The following is a 20,968-nucleotide window of genomic DNA, read 5'->3' on the forward strand; positions in this document are numbered from 1 at the left end:
TAGACCATTCTGGTTGTAGAGGTCCCATCTACCCCAGAAAGAGACCCAATTATCCAGGAATCCAAAAACCTCCCTCCTGCACCATCCCTGGAGCCATGTGTTCAACTCTTCCTATTCCTCACCTTGCTAGCATGTGGCACGGGCAAAAAAGCAGAGATAACAAGTTTGTTTGTTATAGTTCTAAGCTGTTGTGGTTCTGTTCGCTGTAGTGGCCGGTATATTGGGTCCAGGTCTATGTCTTTGTTGCTTGTCGTCTGCGTGTTGATGAAACAGATGCCGAAGGGACAGACAACAGAACGAGGACATGCCGCAACCCAAAGGACTAGCCACACTACCATACATCAAGAACATCTCTGAAATGACAGCCAGACTACTGCGACTACTAGGACTTACAACAGCACACAAACCAACAGCCACTCTCAGACAACAACTCACCAAAACGAAGGACCCGATACCCAACATGAGCAAAACTAATGTAGTGTACAAAATCCCATGCAAGGACTGCACAAAACACTATATAGGACAAACAGGAAGACAGCTAACGATCCGCATCCACGAACATCAACTAGCCACGAAACGACACGACCAGCTATCCCTAGTAGCCACACACGCAGACGACAAGCAACATGAATTTGACTGGGACAACACTACCATTATAGGGCAAGCCAAACAAAGAACAGCCAGGGAATTCCTAGAAGCATGGCACTCATCCACAAACTCCATCAACAAACACATCGACCTGGACCCAATATACCGGCCACTACAGCGGACAGCTGAAACTGACAACCGGAAGCGGCAGGGACAGGCCACTATAAATGCCGGAGGAAACACCACAGAAGCGCTTCACTGGAGGCTCCCAAGCTCTGAGGATGTCACCTAGACAGGGGACGAAACGTTTGCAACAAAAACTTCCAGCTCGGCGAACAGAACCACAGCAACGAGCACCCGAGCTACAAATCTTCTCACAAACTTTGAATAGTTCGAAGCTTCCACCCTAGCTCCCTGAATTTTTGTCTTAAGTCCCCAAGTCTCTTTCTACCTATATCGTTGGTGCCTATGTGGATTTCGAATTGAGTCTGCTTCCCCTCCCTCTCAACAATCCCAAAAGCACAATCAGAGACATCACGTACACTGTTATCTGGGAGGCAACACACCAACTGTGAGTTTCTTTTATTCCCACAGAACCTCCTATCTGTCCTCCTAACAATGGAGTCCCTATTGACTAATGCCCTGCTCCTCTTCCCCCTTCCCTTCTGAGCCGCAGCGACAGACTCGGTGCCAGAGACCTGTGCCCTATTGCTTATCCCAGATAATTCGTCCCTTCCAGGGGATCCCTGCACTGTTTGCCAGTTCCCTTTCTGTCCCTGACAGTAACCCATCTACCTTCTTCGTGGAAATGAGGTGTGACTACCTCCCTGTAACTCCTCTCAATAATCCTCTCTGCATCCTAAATGAACCAAAGTTCATCCAGCTCTAGCTCCAGTTCCCTAATGCTCCAGCTTTTGAGGAGCTAGAGTTGGGTGCACTTCCCACAGATGAAGTCAGCTGGGACACTTGTGGAGACACTCTTACCAACCACATTCTTCAGGAGGAACATTCAATTGCCCTAACCTCCATTCACGCTATTCTAAATTCCCAACAAGTCTACTGAAAATAAAAAAAATTAGCCACCTTACCAATCAGATGCACCGAACCTGTTTATATTTTGGTTAGAGGCGGAGGATGGGTGGGAGACATTATCTAAGTAGTGGTTCACACGGACCAGTTCTTACAGCTCTCTACGTTATCTCATTTTGGAGCTGCTTTTCACAAAATTTGGATCAGTGTTAGTTTCTGTGTGTTTTATAAAAGGCTTTGTCCTTTAAGCCTTATTGTTTTTCTCATGCAATTTTATGCTTCTCACCCTATAGCTATGTATTCAGCATCCATGGAGCTGCTCTCTTGGTATCTTCCATTATTGCCAGGATTGTACTTTGACACAATCCTTTGACTGACTTGGAAGGGCAACCTTGACTGAGGATGGCCCAACCCCCTCACTGAATTCTATGCAGACACTGACCTGACTGTCTTACTGGTAATCCCTCGACAATTGTGACTCATTCTATACTACTGACCATGGATCCTGGACTGTAGTACATAGATCCCTGGATACTGATCACATCAAGTGCCCACCTGACTGTGGCCCACCTCCTGTACTGCAATCAGACCACGCTCTTGAAAAGGCATGGTGGGAACATAAAACATGGAACAAAGAATGTTACAACAGTAGTATAGGCCGTTCGGCCCTCAATGTTGTGCCAACCTGTGAAAATAATCTGATGCCCATCTAACCTACACTATTCCATTATTATCTATATGTATGTCCAATGCCCATTTAAATGCCCTTAACATCGCTGAGTCTACTACTGTTGCAGGCAGGCTGTTCCACACCCCACTATTCTCTGAGTGAAGAATTTAGCCCTAAAATCTGACCTAAATGAATTAACCCTCAATTTAAAGCCAAGTCCCCTTGTGTTAGCCTTCACCATCTGAGGAAAAATGTTCTTACTGTCCACCCTATCTAACCCTCTGATTATCTTATATAACTCAACTAAGTCACCTCTCAACCTTCTTCTCTCCAGCGAAAACGGCCTCAGTTCCCTCAGCCTTTCCTCGTCAGACCTTCCTTCCATACCAGGCAACATCCTAGTAAATCCTAGTAAATCTCCTCTGAACCCTTTCCAAAACTTCCACATCCTTCCTATAATGTGATGACCAGAACTGCATGCAATACTCGAGGTGCAACTTTACCAAGGAGCCCTCGACTATCCATAGTCTCCCTTGACAGGTGTGTCATTACATGTCAATTAGATATATCACTTCAGCGATGTTATGGAGCAGATAGGAGTGGAACCTGGGCCTCCTGGCTCAGAAGGAGGGACACTACCACTTCACCACAACAGCCCACATTCACTTGTTGTGTTAATTCCTCAACAACATTATGTTTGTTTGGCAGTATATAATGTTTATCGTAATATGAGTTATTTCTGAAAGGTGAATCCAGCATATTCTTCTTAAATCTCAACTGCCCTGTGGCTTGGTACCCAAGCTGCACTGCTATTGCAATTTATTACTCTGAAACCTTACCATATGCGATGACAGGATTGAATGATTCAGTCAATATTGCAGAGTTACCTTTTGTCATGAATGTAACTGTTGGGGTGAAATAGAATAATAACCAATTTGTCATGTGTTTACCACTGATGCATTGCAATAGGCACCACAAGGCTATTTGCTTATTTAGTAGAAACATTATTTAGTAAGAGGTGAATATCTAAAATGAAGATTAATGCAGAACGCATATGCACATTTTCAAAAAGAAAGTGAGAACATTATTTTTTTCATGATAGTTGGACATGGCTGCAATATTACAGATCCAAATTTTACAATGAGGATCAACACAAAAAAGCAATATTGAAATTTCTAAGAACCAACTCCTGAGGACAGGTCAAGGGGCTATAAAATGTCATCACCACAGAGGAAACTTTGTACAGCTAGTCCCAAAGATCAATACAAAAATTAATATTATATTCCATTAAATGCAGAAGTCAGTCCGATAAAATCTAAATAGTTTTAATCAATGATTATTTCCCCAATCACATACACTGCAAAGAATAATTTAAGATTGTGTGTAATTCTTTTTTGTCAATACAAATTTGCATGGAACCACTGCAATAAGATTTACATTAGATAACCGAGCATAAATTATAGAAGAATATGCTTCACTATTCATCACATGTACAGTTTTGTGCTCTATTAAACAATAGATCACCATTAAACATATAAAATGACGCTGCCCCTATAATTGCTTCTCCAGTTCTGTGTATCAATGCTGAATGTCACATACATCAGTATTCTTGTAAATTATAAGACATTTACTGCTGAACCCATCTGCCTTTGTGCATTTCTTTTTTGAAATGCATAACTTTATGTCAGGCATTTAAAAGTAAAGGAATATTGCCTGGCTTAGCTGCATTGCTTCTGAAATTTGATTGTACTGTAGCGTAATATTTTTATATCATACAATATACATTGCATTTGTATTGCAGCTTCTGCCAAACTTAAAAAGGACTAATCTACAATATATATCACATTTTAAATTGCTGCTGACCCAATCTGGAATGTGTTATGTCTGGGATTTTGGAGTTCCAGCCAAAGAAGATCCATGGGCTTTTATATTACATCTACTGGTGCAAGATGAGCAAGAGGGTAATGTGTCCATCTTGTCTGATAATTTTGATGGGTTTAGCCAACAAACATCTACCAAACATTTGTCAACTCACTTTCATGACCTCGCCTAAAGCAAATAAGAATATCTGCGCAGGGAGAGAAGGCAGTTAGTGTATTTCATGAGGAGTGTTAATTTCACCACCCCAGTATACAATGGTGTGGAAGAAGGTCATTCAGCCCAATATGTCTGCACCAGCTCTCCAAATGTGCATTATGGCTTAGTGTCATTTTCAACGCTTGTTCAAGTGAACATAATGTTCAGAACAAAAGAAAAGGGCAGTCAGCCAATCTGTTTCCACTGGTCATGCATGAAAGAATGACATGGTATAATTAGGAAATGTGACTGCCAATTTGTATGCAGCAAGGTCCTACAAACAGCAATGTATACATATTGAGATAATCTGCCTTTTCGTTATTTTGGATCCGGCCAATTATTGTTAAGTCTGGGGACAACTCTGCTGCTCTTTGAAATGCATCTATACAGATAGAGCCTTTCTTTAATCCCTTAGCCAAAGGACATAGCAGCACTCCCTTACTGGTGCATTGCAGTGAGCAGGGAAGATGATAGAGCAGCAATGGCAGGGGTAATTCAGAAGCTACAGCAGAAATTCATCCCAAGGAAGAAGAAACATACGAAGGGAAGGATGAGGCAATCAATGGCTGACAAGGAAAGTCAGGGACAGAATAAAATCCAATAAAAAGCAAACACTGTAGTGAAGATTAGTGGGAAGCCAGAGGATTGGAAAGCCTTGAAAAACTCACAGAGGATAATTAAAGAAGCAATCATGGGAGAGAAGATAAAATACAAGATTAAGTAGTAAGTAATAGAAACAATAGAAACAAGAGTTTTTGTAGATAACTAAAAGGGTAAGAGAAAGGCAAGTGTGGACATTGGGCCACTGGAAAATGAGGCTCAAGAAGTAGTAATAGGGAACCAAGAAATGGTGGAGGAACTGAATTGAAACTATGCACCAGTTTTTGCAGTGGAAGACACCAGCAACATATCAGATCTTCGAGAGTTAGGGGTAGAGGTGCTGGGAAAGTGCAAAAGTCTGAAGGTGAATAAATCACTGGATGGACCACACACCAGAGTTCTGAAGGAGACAGCAGAGGAGATTGTGGAGGCATTGATGATGATCTTTCAGGAATCACTGGAGTCTGTGAGGGTCTGTCTGCAAAATAACTGACGTAACACTGTTGTTTAAGAAGGGAAGGAGGCAGAAGACAGGAAATCATAGGCTGGTTAGCTTGACCTTTGTTATTGGCAACATTTTAAAGTCTACTATAAAGGATGAGATTGCAGAATACTTGGAAATGCATGGTGAAATAGGGCTGAGTCAGCATGGCTTCATCAATGGGAGGTCTTGCCTGACAAATCTGTTAGAGTTCTTTCACAAGGTAGAGTCAGACTAAGGATATCCAGTGGACGTGATCTATTCGGATTTCCAGAAGGTATAATACAGAAGACTGCTAAATAAGGTAATAGACCATGGTATTAGGAACAAGGTACTGGCATAGATAGAATGTTGACTGACTGGCAGAAGGTAGGAAGTAGGCATAAAGGGGTCTTTTTCATATAGCAGCAGCTAACTAGTGGAGTTCTGTGGAGGTCAGTGTTGGGACCACAGCTATTAACGATCTGGATAAAGGAACTGAGGGCATTGTTGCAAAGTTTCCAGATGATTCAAAGATAGGTAGAGGGACAGGTAGCATTGAGGAAGTGGAATGCTGCAGAAGGGCTTCAAAAGGCTTGCAGAATAGGCAATGAAGTGGAAGATGGAATACAATGTGGGAAAGTGTGAAGTAGGCATTTTGAGATGAGCACAAGCAGTGTAGACTAAATGGAGAAAGGTTTTGGACATTGGAAAGAAAGAGCATGGATTTGAGAAATATATCAGCCGTGATTGAATGGTGGAGCAGACGCTCCGAGTCAAATGTCTAATTCAGCTCCTAGCAATGTGGCACGGTAGCTCAGCGGTTAACATTGCTATTTCACAGCTCCAGGGACCTGGGTTTGATTCCAGCCTCAGGTGACTGTCTGGTGTGGCGTTTGCACATTTTCCACATGTCTGCGTAGGTTCCATCTGGTACTCCGGTTTCTCCTATAGTCCAAAGGTTAGGTGAAATAGCTGTTATTTTGACCAGGCATTATTTTGTTTAAGTGAAAGAAATAGTTGAAGCAATGGGCCAATTGTTATGCAGAAAGAACAGTGCAGATTATGTGAATTAGCCATGCTAACTTGCTCCTCGTGTTCAGGGATGTGTAGTTTAGAAGAATAGTTCTGGGTGGGATACTCTTTAGAGGGTCGGTGTGGCCAAATGACTGTTTCCACATTGTATGGATTCTATGATTAATCTTAATCAAGTAATATGGTGATGGAGTAGGACTCCTGAGCCCAAAGCTTGTGTGCTCCATCTGCTTTTCTTTCCTGTTTTTTCTATTTTCTTGCTTTTTAATTTAGTTTTTTTATTTTTCTTCCTTCTTGTTGAAAAGGTCAGTCATGGTGATGGCATCAGTGACGGCAAATGAGCCTAATGTGGACATGAAGTGAACCCAGCAGCTCTGCAATGATGAGGTAGTCCTGACACTGACCCATACCTGTTGTGACAGAGGTGATTTTGGGTTCCTGGTGGCACCTGCAGATTCATAGAGGCAGTGACCAAGATGAGTTTGGGCCCAGTATGAGACTCAGCAACATTGGCAGCAGCTGTATTGGTGAGGGTCAGCAAGGACTCATAGCAGCAATAGTGTTGGTGGAAGCAGGAAGTGGCGACAACTCAGCAATGGGGACTCATGGCTGACCACCAGGCTCATGCCTCATTGCAGAGCACTTAACAAGACGGACTGCAAAGTTGAACACTATTTCTTTACTTTAGTTTTCGACCATTGTGTTTAGATTAGATTACTTACAGTGTAGAAACAGGCCCTTCGGCCCAACAAGTCAACTCCGACCAACGAAGCGCAACCCACCCAGACCCATTCCCCTACATTTCCCCCTTCACCTAACACTATGGGCAATTTAGCATGGCCAATTCACCTAACCTGTTTTGGTTTATTGTTCTGTGTTTTAAGATGGCATTGAAGAGTGTCAACACTTTACACCATGTTTTATAACAAAATACATGTGACAATAAGTACACTTTTAAAAACCCGAAAACCACTTGGCTTGGAGGCAAGCATGTGACCATTGAGGCAGCCATACAGACAGTGCTATTATGAATTCTAGACCACTTAATTTCATAAAGAAAATGCAAAAATGCATAAGTAAGATAAAAATGAACTAATGTTCTGAGTACAAAAGAGTTACACAAAATGTTGAGATTTGTTATTGTCATCACTTGCTTGTTTGCAACTCTAATGTTTCTTTTCAAGATTCCAGCATGCACAGTTTCTCATCCATCTCTGTCCCCTTTAATTTATCTCCCTTTCTCTATGATCTCCAAAGATATTGGAGCAAAGCTTCACAATGTTGATCTCCATTTGCAGTACCATGTATTTAAAAGGCTTGTTCAATCATGTGACATTTCCTGAATGCCAACAGCAGAGATTATTGGCTGTCCTCTAGCAGGATTTAGTCAGCTGTTATATTGACCAGGTATTATTTTGATTGAGTGAAGAAAATAGTTGAAGCAATGGGCCAATTGTTATGCGGAAAGAACAGTATGGTAATGATGCATGTTGTTAATAATATATATGTGGAGCAGCCATTCCAGGTATTAAAAGTCATACCATCAGTTACAGATCCATGGCTGGTAATGTACACCTAACCTTCTGAAGAAGGGGTATTTGAGCCGAAACATGAACTCTGCTTTCTCTCCACAATTGCAGCAAAACCTGCTGAGTTTTTCAGTAATTTCTGCTGTTGATGTTGATGTAGATTTCCAGCATCTTCCAGCAGTTTATCTGTCACAGTGGTTTGGGATGGGCTAACCAAATTCTTTCCATGTCAAATCTCCTTTGAGTCTGGTTAGTATTAGACTAATGGATGCATTTTATGCCGACAAATATTCTAATATATAAGTACAAATGATTTCAAACCTGGATCATCAGTCTTCTAAAACTTTTTTTTCTTCATTGAAAGCTGTTTTGTTTCTGTGACTTTATTTTCACAACTTAGGATTTGAGATTCTTCTATGTACTATTTTAGTGCCTTGATTAATACCTTTGTGTTAAATCCCCCAAAGCAATATATCTGGTTCATCAGATGATGCCTTCATTATCAAATTCCTCTCTGTGTTATTTTTAGTGTGATATGATCTTGTTAAATCTCTCAGCATCCTATCTTAACAAATCTATAAATTGGTATTTTTAAAGGGTATATAGAAATGTTAATTCCTTCAAGAAGAATAAAAGCATGTATGCCTGAAAAATGTTTCTGGATATTCAAAATTGAGTATTCTAGTGACATCAGCTACGAAATAAAGCCTTGTTGATCAACAGTAAACCTGTTTATTAATTCACATCTGAAGTTCTTTGCAGTTAACAAAGCGTTTGTGATAGAAGTTTCTCACAAATCTATTTGGCTCGACTCAACCTTAAAGACAATGATTGGCAAAGTTCACTATATTTAAATATTATCTGAATAAGTTCCAGCACTTCGTAAACTTAAATTATTATGGGTCAAATTCATATGTGATAAACAAAATCATATGGAAAGGTGAGGGGCTTTATATCAGGGCAAGTATGTGCCAATTTGGGGAGAAGAAAGCACCAAATGTGTGCAACGTCAACAGGGCTTAACCGAATGTAGTCTGGCAGGCAGTAAGGGCGATGTTGCGTTGTACTGAGGGGTGCAAGTGTACGCTGGGTCCCTGTGGGGAGGGAGGTTTGGAGGAGTTGGGTCCCATGGCAGGGTAAGGAGATGACGTCCAGTAGTGAGGGAGGGACTTTTGAGTATCTAGGTTAGAGGGGGTTGGATCAGGATTTTGGAGGGTGTAAGGGATTATAATTGAGGGTGTGTATAGTAAATGGGAGGATCAGTTGAAATGTTATCTAGGAGTTAACCGAGGTACTTAAGGGTCCTAGCTATTTACTAAAACAGCTCTGAAATGTTCTGCATTCTTTAATTTAAATGGGTACTTTAAGAGGGTTCTAAATATTGGGGAACTCTGCAGCAGAATTCTCAAAGCAGAATTTGCAAAGTAGTCAATTTGCAAATATTATCCAATTCAGAGGAGGCAGTAGGACAGGAAGAAACACATCTTGGATTAATGAATGAGTCAATATGCCAATTAACAGGTAAGTGCCTTTACAAATGTAATAGAGACAAATGAAAAGTATTGGAGATTGGAAGAAAAACAAGTGGCATGTACGCTTTATAAACAAGTTGAAATAGTTCACGGAGAGACCTCAAATCTTACAGACACCCTTACAAATGAACCCAATGTGAAGCAATAATCTGTAAAGCCAAAGTTCAAGTATGTAGCAAAACTGTGCAATAAAAAATTAAAGGAAGTTACAAGTAAACCATAGAATGCTCTGGCCAAATGATACCTAAAACATTGTGCATAGAGAAACACCATAAGACTGATACTTAGTCTAACAGTAACTAGATCATAGGGCAAGGTATCAAAGAAGAAATAATTGATGTTTGTCAAAAAGGTATAGCAATTACCATGGGTGATGTTAATTCAGATATAGACTGGGAAAACCAAATGGGCAAATCAGTCTAGATGAGGAGATCACAGAATGTTTTTGGAACATTTTCTTAGAACAACATTTTCTCGAGCCAACCAGAGAGTCAGTCACACTAGAGCTGATAATGAAATAGGATTAATTATTTTCCTTGTAGTGAAGGTAGCCCTTGATAGCAGTGACTATAATATGATTTAAATATTACTTTCAGTTTTGAGAGCGAGAAGATGCAGTCTAAAACTCATATATTACACTTAGGTAAGGACAATTATCAAGATATGAAAGCAGAGCTAGTAAAAACAAACTAGCAATTTAAATTTAGGGATAAATGATTAATAGAACAGAAACAGTTAAGGTGATATTTCATAATGAACAAAATTGATACATTCAAACAAAAAACTCCAAAGGGAGGGCCCACCATTCATGATTAACTAAAAAAAATTAAAGATGGTACTGTACTTAAAGAAAAATCATGTAATTGTGAAAAAACAGGTGGCAAGTCAGAAGATTTCAAATGTGTTAAAAAAAACTGACTGACTGACCCTGCATGGACTCCGGACTACATTCAGACCAACACAATTTGGACCCAACCAGGACAACCAGTACCTGCAACAAATCCAAAGCCTCCAGCAACAGATCTCCCTCTGGATCCTCCGCTCCACGCTCGCAGCCATGCGCCGCTACCTACACTCCCTGCAGTCAGCCCTGCCCCAGCTCAGGACAACACTCTCCCAGACCTGTAAAGGACCTTTGCTGTTCTTCATCCTCAGAAGAATTCATACACTGAACAAATGCTTTTTCCTAGCCAAATCGAACATCAAAGAAAGTAAGCACAAAAACATTCATGTACTCACCCCCACACGCCAGATTCCTCGACTGTTCCTGAACCTTCTCGCGACCTCCGGAACCGTTCGGGCGCCATTGCCCACGCTGCTGCTGCGGCCACCACCGCCATGGCGAACGGTGACATCACTTCCGTCCCCACCACCGCATGGACAACAGCCACCACCGACCATGCAGCCTCTGCGATCGCCGCCCAGACAACCGCCCCCACGATCACCAGGAAGACCATTGCTGACAGATACGTGGCCGCCGCGGGATCCACGACCACCGGGACCAGCGCCATTTCTGCCCGGCGCGCCAATTCCGCCCCCGGAGTTGCCATCGCTGCAGCAACTTCCGCCCCCGGAGCTACCGACGCCGCAGCCACTTCCGCCTCCAGAGTTGCCGTCGCCGCAACAACTTCTGCCCCCAGTGACGTTACTCACCTGCTCAAGGACCACACCGCACGCTACGCCACTCCCACATCGATCTCCGCCCCCCACGTCGATCTCCGCCCCCACATTAATCTCCGCCCCCACACCAATCTCCGCCCCCATGACTAACTCTGCCCCACGACCACCTCCACCCCCATGACTAACTCCGTCCACACAACTAACTCTGCCTCCATGCCTAATTCCACCCCCATTCCCAGCTCCAGCCCCACACCAGCTCCAAGCTCCCAGCCCTGCCGTATTTTCACCATCCCTCCAGACCTCCCCCTCTCTGAGGATGAACAATCAGTCCTCAGCAGAGGCCTCGCCGTAGTCCCCCTACACTCCCGGATCAATGAGTTTGACACGTGGCTAGACATCGAGCATTTCTTCTACCGCCTTCGCCTCCGCGCCTACTTCTTCAACCAGCACTCTCGCCCACCCTCTGACGACCCCTTCTCCCACCTCCAGCACACCCCATAAACCTGGACACCCTGTGCTGGCCACTTACCTGCCCTCAATCTCTTCATATCCAACTGCCGCCGAGACATTGACCACCTCAACCTGGCCACCCCTCTCACCCACCCCAACCTCTCACCGTCACAACGTGCAGCTCTCCACTCCCTCTGTTCCAACCCAACCTCACCATCAAACCAGCAGACAAGGGAGGCATGGTGGTAGTTTGGTGCACCGATCTTTACACCGCTGAAGCTAGATGCCAGCTCGCAGACACCTCCTCCTACTGCGCCCTTGACCATGACCCCACCTCCCACCACCAAACCATCATCTCCCAGACATCCATAACCTCATCACCTCAGGGGATCTCCCATCCACCGCCTCCAACCTCATAGTCTCACAAACCCTCACCGCCTGTTTCTACCTCCTGCCCAAAATCCACAAACCCGACTGCCCCGGCCGACCCATTGTCTCAGCCTGCTCCTGCCCCACTGAACTCATTTCCGCATAACTCAACACTGTCCTGTCCCCCTTAATCCAAGAACGCCCCATCTATGTTCGGGACACCACCCATGCCCTCCACCTCCTCTATGATTTTCGCTTCCCCAGCCTCCAACACCTTATCTTCACGATGAACATCCAGTCCCTATACATTTCCATCCCCCATCACGAAGGACTCCAAGCCCTCCGCTTCTTCCTCTCCCGCCGACCCAACCAGTACCCTTCCACTGACACCCTCCTTTTACTGACTGAACTGGTCCTCACTCTTACCAACTTCTCCTTCCAATCCTCCCACTTCCCCCAAACCAAAGAAGTAGCCATGGGCACCTGCATGGGCCCCAGCTATGCCTGCCTCTTTGTCAGATATGTGGAACTGTCCATCTTCTGCAGCTACACTGGCACTAGTACCCACCTTTTCCTCCGCTACATTGATGATTGTATTGGCGCTACTTCGTTCATCCACTTTACTAACACATTCCACCCCGACCTCAAATTTACCTGGACCATCTCAGACTACTTCCTCCCCTTCCTAGACCTCTCCATTTCTATCTCGGGCGATCGCCTCAACACAGACATTTACTACAAACCGACTGACTCCCACAGCAACCTAGATTACACCTCCTCCCACCCTGCCCCCTGTAAAAACGCCATCCCATATTCCCAATTCCTTCGCCTCTGCTGCATCTGCTCCCAGGAGGACCAATTCCACTACCAGCACAAATGGCCTCCTTCTTCAAAGAACGCAATTTCCCCTCCAACGTGGTCGACGATGCTCTCCACCGCATCTCCTCCACTGCTCGCACCTCCGCCCTTGAACCCCGCCCCTCTAATTGCCACCAGGATAGAACCCCACTGGTCCTCACCTACCATCCCACCAACTCCAGGTACATCGTATCATCCTCTGTCATTTCCGCCACCTCCAAACAGACCCCACCACCAGGGATATATTTCCCTCCCCACCCCTATTGGCGTTCTGGAGAGACCACTTCCTCCTTGACTCTCATGTCAGGTCCACACCCCCCACCAACCCAACCTCCACTCCCTGCACCTTCTCCTGCAACCGCAAGAATTGCAAAACTTGCACCCACACCTCCCTCCAAGGCCCCAATGGATCCTTCCATATCCATCGCAAATTCACCTGCACCACCACACACATCATTTAGTGTATCCGCTGCACCCGATGTGGTCTCCTCTACATTGGGGAGACAGGCTGCCTACTTGCGGAACGTTTCAGGGAACACCTCTGGGACACCGGCACCAACCAACCCAACTGCCCCGTGACTGAACACTTTAACTCCCCCTCCCACTCCGCCAAGGACATGCAGGTCCTTGGCCTCCTCCATCGCCAGACCTTGGCCACACGACGCCTGGAGGAAGAGTGCCTCATCTTCCGCCTAGGAACCCTCCAACCACACAGGATGAATGTAGATTTCTCCAGCTTCCTCATTTCCCCTCCCCCACCTCATCTCAGTCCCAACCCTCGTTCAGCACCGCCCTCTTGACCTGCAATCTTCTTCCCAACCTCTCTGCCCCCACCCCCTCTCCAGCCTATCATCCTCACCCTCACCCTCACCTCTTTCCACCTATCGTATTCCCAGCACCCGTCCCTCAAATTCCCCTCCCCCTACCTTTTATCTCAGCCCACTTGGCACACCAGCCTCATTCCTGAAGAAAGGCTTATGCCCGAAACGTCGATTTTCCTGCTCCTCGGATGCTGTCTGGCCTGCTGCGCTTTTCCAGCACCACAGTTTTCAACTCTGGTGTCCAGCATCTGCAGTCCTCACTTTCTCCTAAAAAAAAACTTGACTCAAAGATACATGAAGAGGAAAAAAGTACAGAATGAAAGCCCGTTAGAAATATCAAGACAGATAATAAGATTCTTGACATGTATTTAAAAAGACAAAGTTAATGAAATATTCATTTGTCATACAGAATACAAGTCTATAGAATTATTAATGAAAATAAGCAGATGTCAAATAAATTTGACCCTTAGTTTGAATTCATCTTCACTATGGAGTATGCAGATAATTTCCAGAAATAACTCAGGAATTGGAAAGAAAGGAGGAACTCATGAAAATTAAAATGACCAGAAAATTAATGCTGAGCAATTCTTGGAACTGCAAGTCAACAAGACCAAATGGTTTTCATCCTAAGGTGTGAGAAAAAGTGGGTAGTCAGATAATTGATGGTTGATAGTTTAACTTTTCAATATTCACTATATTCATGCAAGGTTCAATTAGACTGGAAAAAGGGAATTGTTCAAACAGGGACAAGACAGAGACAAAAACAGAAATTGCTGGAAAATCTCAGTAAGACTGGCAGCATCTGTGAAGAGAAATCAAATTGACATTTGGGTCCATCAATCTTTGTCTAGAACTAGTGGTAACCAGGAAAATGTTTCTTTTTTATGCAGAAGACAGGGTGGGGGAGGAGATAAGCAGTAAACAATAGCTGGGGATAGATCTTAAAGACTGAGATGAACAGATATACAGACAAAGGAGTGGACAACAGCCATCTAGGAGAATGAATGGCTGCTAATGCGGTCTATTAGTGGCTAGAGTCGAAAAGCGTTGTGCTGGAAAAAGCACAGCAGGTCAGGAAGTATCCAGGGAGCAGAAGTATCAATAATTTGGGCACAAGCCCTTCATTAGAGCTTATGCCCAAAACATCGACTCTCCTGCTCCTCAGGTTCTGCCTGACCTGTTGTGTTTTTTACAGTGTCATAATTTTCTACTCTGATCTCCAGCATCTGCGGTCCTCACTTCCTCCTTTCTTCTATTAGAGGCGAACAATGAATATGTGTAATAGCAGACCATGTGATAACAAGGCCTGGGATGTGGGAGTTGGAATAAAGACATGGGAGAAGATTCCTCAAGCACTAAAATTGTTTACTCAGTACTGAGTCCAGAAAGCTGTAGAATTCTCAAGTGGAAAATGAGGTGCTATTCTTTCAACCTGTGCTGACCTTCACTGGAGCACAGCAGAAAACCTGAGATAGAGATGTTGGGCAGGGACCAGGGTGGTGTGTTGAAATGACAGACAATTGGAAGCTCAAGGTCTTTTTTGCAGTCAGAACATAGCTGTTCTGTGAAGCAGTCACCCAGTCTACCCAGCGACTGACTGTGTGGAGTTTGCACGTTCTCCCCGTGTCTGCATGGGTTTCCTCCAGGTGGTCCGGTTTCCTCCCACAGTCCAAAAATGCGCAGGTTAGGTGAATTGGCCATGCTGAATTGGCCGTAGTGTTAAGTAAAGGGTAAATGTAGGGGTATGGGTGGGTTGCGCTTCGGCGGGTCGGTGTGGACTTGTTGGGCCGAAGGGCCTGATTTCACGCTGTAATGTAATGTAATGTAATGTAATCTAATCTTTCATATCCTCTCCCAGAGAACTGCAGATCCTGGAAATCAGAAATTGCTGGAAAGTCTCAGCAGACTGGGCAACATCTGTGGAAATGCTACCAGAAAGCAGCAGTAAGGAAATAGAAAACAGGGCGTTATCGGCCATGGAGCTTAAAATCTCCGACGGAGACAGTGATAGAAGCTGTTATTAAAAATATCATAAAACATCACTTGGATTAATTGAAGATAATCAAGCAGAGCCAGCATGGTTTGTGAACAGGAAATCATGTTTAACCATTTTATTAGAGTTCTTTAATAAAGTAGCGTGATGTGGATAAACTGAAATTAATGGATGCATTCTACTTATATTTTCAGAAAGCTCAAGTAAATCCTCAGAAGAGTATAAAGGCAGTAGGAGTATACTTAAGAGGGAAATCATGAGGAAAAAAAGTGGACATGACATAGCCTTAGCAGATAGGTTTAAGGAGCAGCTTGGTGGCTCAGTGGCTAGCACTGCTACCTCACAGCACCAGGGTCCCAGGTTTGATCGCAGCCTTGGGCAGACTGTGTGGAGTTTGCACATTCTCCCTGTGTCTGCGTGGGTTTCCTCCCATAGTCCAAAGCTGTGCAGGTCAGGTGAATTGCCCATAGTGTTAGGTGCATCATTCTGAGGGAAATGGGTCTGGGTGGGTCTCTCTTTGGAGGGTCAGTGTGGACTTGTTGGGCTAAAGGGCCTGTTTCCACACTGTAGGGGATCTAATCAATTTTACAAATACATTAAGGACAAAAGGATAACCAGGAAGACAATAGGGCCCTTAAAGATCAGCAAGGCCACCTATGTGTGGAACTGCAAGAGTTGGGGGAGATACAAAACAAGTATTTTGCAGCATGTTTACTGTGGTGAAGTATATAGAAGATATAGAATGTGAGGAAATAAATAACGACATCTTGAAAAATGTCCATATTACAGAGGAGGAGATGCTGGACATCTTAAAATGCATACAGGTGGATAAATCCCTGGGACATGATCAGGGGTACCCTAGACGTTTTGGGAAACTATGGACGTGATTGCTGGGCACTTTGCTGAATTAGTTGTATCATCGGTAGCCACAGCTGAGGTGCTGGAAGACTGGATGTTGGCTAAGACAATTTAAGAAAGGTGGTAAGGACACGCCAGGGAACTATAGACCAGTGACCCTGACATCAGTGGTGGTCAGGTTATTGGATGGAACCCCGAGCAACAGGATTTGCATGTATTCGGAAAAACAAGGGCTGATTGGGGATGGTCAACATGGCTTTGTGCATGGGAAATGGTGTCTCACTAACTTGATTGAGTTTTTTGAGGAAGTAACAAAGAAGATTGATGAGGGCAGAGTGATGGACATGATGTACATGGACTTCAGTAAGGCATTCAACAAGATTCCTCATGGTAGACAGGTTAGCAAGGTTAGATCTCCTGAAATACAGGGAGAACATCCCACTTGGATACCAAACTAGCTTGAAAGTAGAAGACAGAGGGTGGTGGTGGAGGGTTGCTTTTCAGACTGGAGACCTGTGATCAGCGGTTTGCCACAAGGATCGCTGCTGGGTTCACTGCTTTTTTTTATCATTTATATAAATGATTTGGATGCGACCATAGGAAGTATGGTTTGTAAGATGCAGATGACATCAAGTTGGAGGTGTAAGACAGCGAAGAAGGTTACCTCAGAATACAACTGGCTCTTGACCAGATGGGCCAATGGGCTTGGGATGGCATATGATGTTTAATTTGGATAAATGTGAAGTGCTAAAAAGGTAAGCCAGGGTAAGAGTTATATGGTCCTGGGGAGTGTTGCTGAATAAAGAGACCAGGGAGTGCAGGTTCTTACTTCCTTGAAAGTAGAGTTGCAAGTAGATAGGATAGTGAAGAAGGTGTTTGGTATGCTTGACCTTATTGGTGAGTGTATTGAGTATAGGAGTTGGGAGGTCATGTACAGGACATTGGCTAGGCTGCTTGTGGAATACTATGCACAATTCTGGTCACCCTACTATAAGAAGAATGTTATGAAACTTAAAAGGGTTCAGAAAAGATTTACAACGATGTTGCCAGGTTTGGAGGGTTTGAGCTATACGGAGAGGTTGAATCGGCTTGGGCTATTTTTCCTGGAGCTCCAGATCTTTTACCTGGGGTGGAGGAGTCCAAGCCGAGGGGGCTTAGGTTTAAGGTGAAAGGGGAAAGTTTTAAAAGGGACCTATGTGGCAACGTTTTCATGCAGAGGATGGTACATGTATGGAATGAGCTGCCAGAGGATGTGGTGGAGGCTATTAGAATTCCAACATTTAAAAAGCATCTGGATGAGTATATGAATTGGAAGGGTTCAGAGAGATATCGGCCAAATGCTGGCAAATGGAACTAGATTAATTCAGGATATCGAGTTGACACGAACGAGTTGGACTGAAAGAAATGTTTGCGTGCTGTGCATCTCTGTGACTATGACTGTATGGAGACATTTGAGGAGTTGTCACATCAAAGGTTATTGCAAAAAAGTAAAAGCTCATGGTACAAGGATAATCAAATAGATTCAATAGTTAAGCAGGGCGGCACGGTGTCACAGTGATTAGCACTACTGACTCATAGTGCCAGAGACCTGGGTTCAATTCCTGCTTCAGGCGACTCTCTGTGTGGAGTTTGCACATTCTTCCCGTTCTGCTTGGGTTTGCTCCAGTTTCCTCCCACAGTCCAAAAATGTGCACGTTAGGTGATTTGGCCATGCTAAGTTGCCTGTAGTGTTAGGTGAAGGGGTAAATGTAGGAGAATGGGTCTGGGTGGGTTATGCTTCGACAGGTTGGTGTGGACTTGTTGGGCTGAAGGGCCTGTTTCCACACTGTAAGTAATCTAATCTTAAAAAAAGAAGCAGATATAAGGCATGAATGGGTCATTTTCTGTTTGGCAAGGTGTAATGGCTCGCGTGCATCAGTGATCAGTGCTGAAGTGGATATTCTAGGTGTGATGCAGCTAGTCAAACCACTTGGCTTTAAGCAAAACAGAATTTAAACAGTACAGTTGAAACACGAACAAAAGAAAACAGAATTTAGAATAACTTGACTATTGAAAAACTGTTCTGGCATAACAACTTAACTAAGGAGCTGTTCCAATTCCTGTAACATCCCATAAACACACTCCTTGGAAAAAAGTAAATTCAAACACAGGTTCTTACAAGCAGAAGAGAGTTCAGAGAGAATAATCAGTCAAGAATCATCTTAGAATCTTTTGTCTGAACTGCAGCAGCTTCTCACTGTTACAACTAAACGAAACTAGAAAAAGCCTGAACTGGGAGAACTGGCCACTCCCCTGCCATTGTTAAAGTAGATGTTTCGGCACATCTGGCTTTACAAAATCTCTTGAAAAAAAACTCAAAGACAAGATAACCTTTTTAAAGTGACAGCATCATCACATTTACAATGGTTCAACAGAGATTTACCATGCAGGTTTTGATGGAAGTACTCATATTTAATGACAGTAGCATCGAAAAGTTGGTGATGTCGGTAAATACTCAACATATTCACAAGCATTCATTTGCTTCCTTCATGGAGCTATTAATAAATGAGTTATTGCTTGATTTAAAATTGCAGAGAAATGTCATTTGAATGCACTAAGAATGCATTCATAATTGTGGACATGGGAAAGCAAGATTGAGTCAGACAGATCAAAACTTTTAAGCAAACGGAATTGTTGATGTTTAAAATGCCTAAAGTGTATTTTAATTGTTTTAAATAAATGTAATGAGGACAATTTATAATGGCAGACAGTTTAATTTTATTGCAGCTGTTTAAATGGAAGAGAAATCATTTCAAATATGAATCAAATATGCACTGAAAGATCGCTCTCTGAATTACTTAGTAATACAAAAAGGATCCTTGGATATATTTAAAAAAACACTAGAATTCCCAAAGACACTCAAGTTCAAGGGATGAGTGCTTTAGAAAATTATTGCAAAAGTATTTTCACCCTCTTTCTAATTCTGTCAGAGGCACAAGACATGGAAACAGACCCTTTAGTCCAACTCATCCATGCTGACTAGACATCCCAATCTGACTTAGTCCCAGCACTTGGCCCATATACCTCTAAACTTTTTCTATACATAGACCTATCCATATGCCTTTTAACCATTTTTATTGTACTCACCTCCTCCACTTCCTTTGGCAGCTCATTTCATACACACACCACCCTCTACATGAAAAAGTTAACCCTCAGGTCCTTTTAAACCTTTCCTCTCTCACTTTAAATCTATGCCTTGTAACTTTGAATCCCTAGCCTAGGAAAAAGACCTTGACCCTTCACCCATCCATGCCCCTCATGATTGCATAATAATAATAAATAAGGTCACCCCTCAGCCTCCAAAGCTCCAGGGATAGAACGACCAACCCACTCAGCCTCTTCCTGTAACTCAAAGCGTCCAGTCCCGGCAGCTTCCTTGTAAACCTTTTCTGCACCCTCTCAAGTTTAAAAACATCCTTCCTACATAACGGTAACTAATATTGTGCACACTATTCCAAAAGTGGCCTCACTAATGTCCTGTACAACATGATGTCCCAACTCCGACACTCAATATTCTGACCAATGAAGGCAAGTGTGCCAAACATCTTCTTCAACATCCCATCTATCAAGGCACTAGGCACTATGCATGCGCACCCTAGGTCTCCTTTTCAACAGCACTCCTCAGGGCCTACCATTAACTCTATGAGTCCTGTCCCATTTGCCGTACCGAAATGCAATACCTTACATTTATCTAAATTTAACTCCGTCTTCCAATCCTCAGTCCCTGGTAGGCATCATGAGGTCTTTGGATTTACCTTTCTATTCTTGCTTATCAACCATACCATGACTTTGTAATAAGTCAGCACTTAAGAAAGGCAATATTACAATCTATGACATGCCTCTTGACTGTATTTTCTGATGTATTATGTCGCCTGGTATTTGAGTCAAGAAAATGATTGAATTCAGGTAATATATCAGTAAAGATGACAAAGCACCAATCCACAGTTTCTTGTCAGTGTCTATCTGAATTCGGAATTTAGTCCAATTTGGGCAATTCTATTTCCTTTTATTTCATATTTTCTTCAACAATATATCTTTCATACCTAGGGACACAAAGACAAGAACTTTTCATTAAAAGACCTGTTCAGTAAGTCACAGCCCATCAATGTAAACTTTCCTTTTGTAGATCAAGAGCACTAAAGCAGAAAATCCTAGCCAATAATTCTGTCTGCATAGGCCTTTTGTTACATTTTATCTGATCCCCACAGATTCCTCTGCATGGTGTTGGCCATCCACCTCAAAAAACCTTTTGAACTAGACCTATTCTCCCTTTCTCTGCTGAAGATAATAAGTCATTCTAGGTTATGTGGCATTGTGGCAGATACAATGGAGATGGAAAAACTAGAAAAATGGGATGGAGATCTTCCATTCCCTCTAGCAACAATGATAGTGTCTCCCAGTCCTCACCTCCTACCACACCAGCCTCCTCAACCAAAGGATA

General features: G+C 43.4%; 1 pseudogene; it reads right to left on the bottom strand.

The window, feature by feature from the left end:
• LOC148150161 (uncharacterized) overlaps window positions 1-10,859 on the bottom strand; it is a 123,640-nt pseudogene extending 112,781 nt beyond the window's left edge.
• Between the last annotated feature and the right edge of the window lie 10,109 nt (window positions 10,860-20,968).

Source organism: Chiloscyllium plagiosum, unplaced genomic scaffold (assembly GCF_037043375.1).
Source record: "Chiloscyllium plagiosum isolate Xiang-an unplaced genomic scaffold, Cpla_swu_hap1 HiC_scaffold_4, whole genome shotgun sequence".
Lineage (NCBI taxonomy): Eukaryota > Metazoa > Chordata > Chondrichthyes > Orectolobiformes > Hemiscylliidae > Chiloscyllium > Chiloscyllium plagiosum.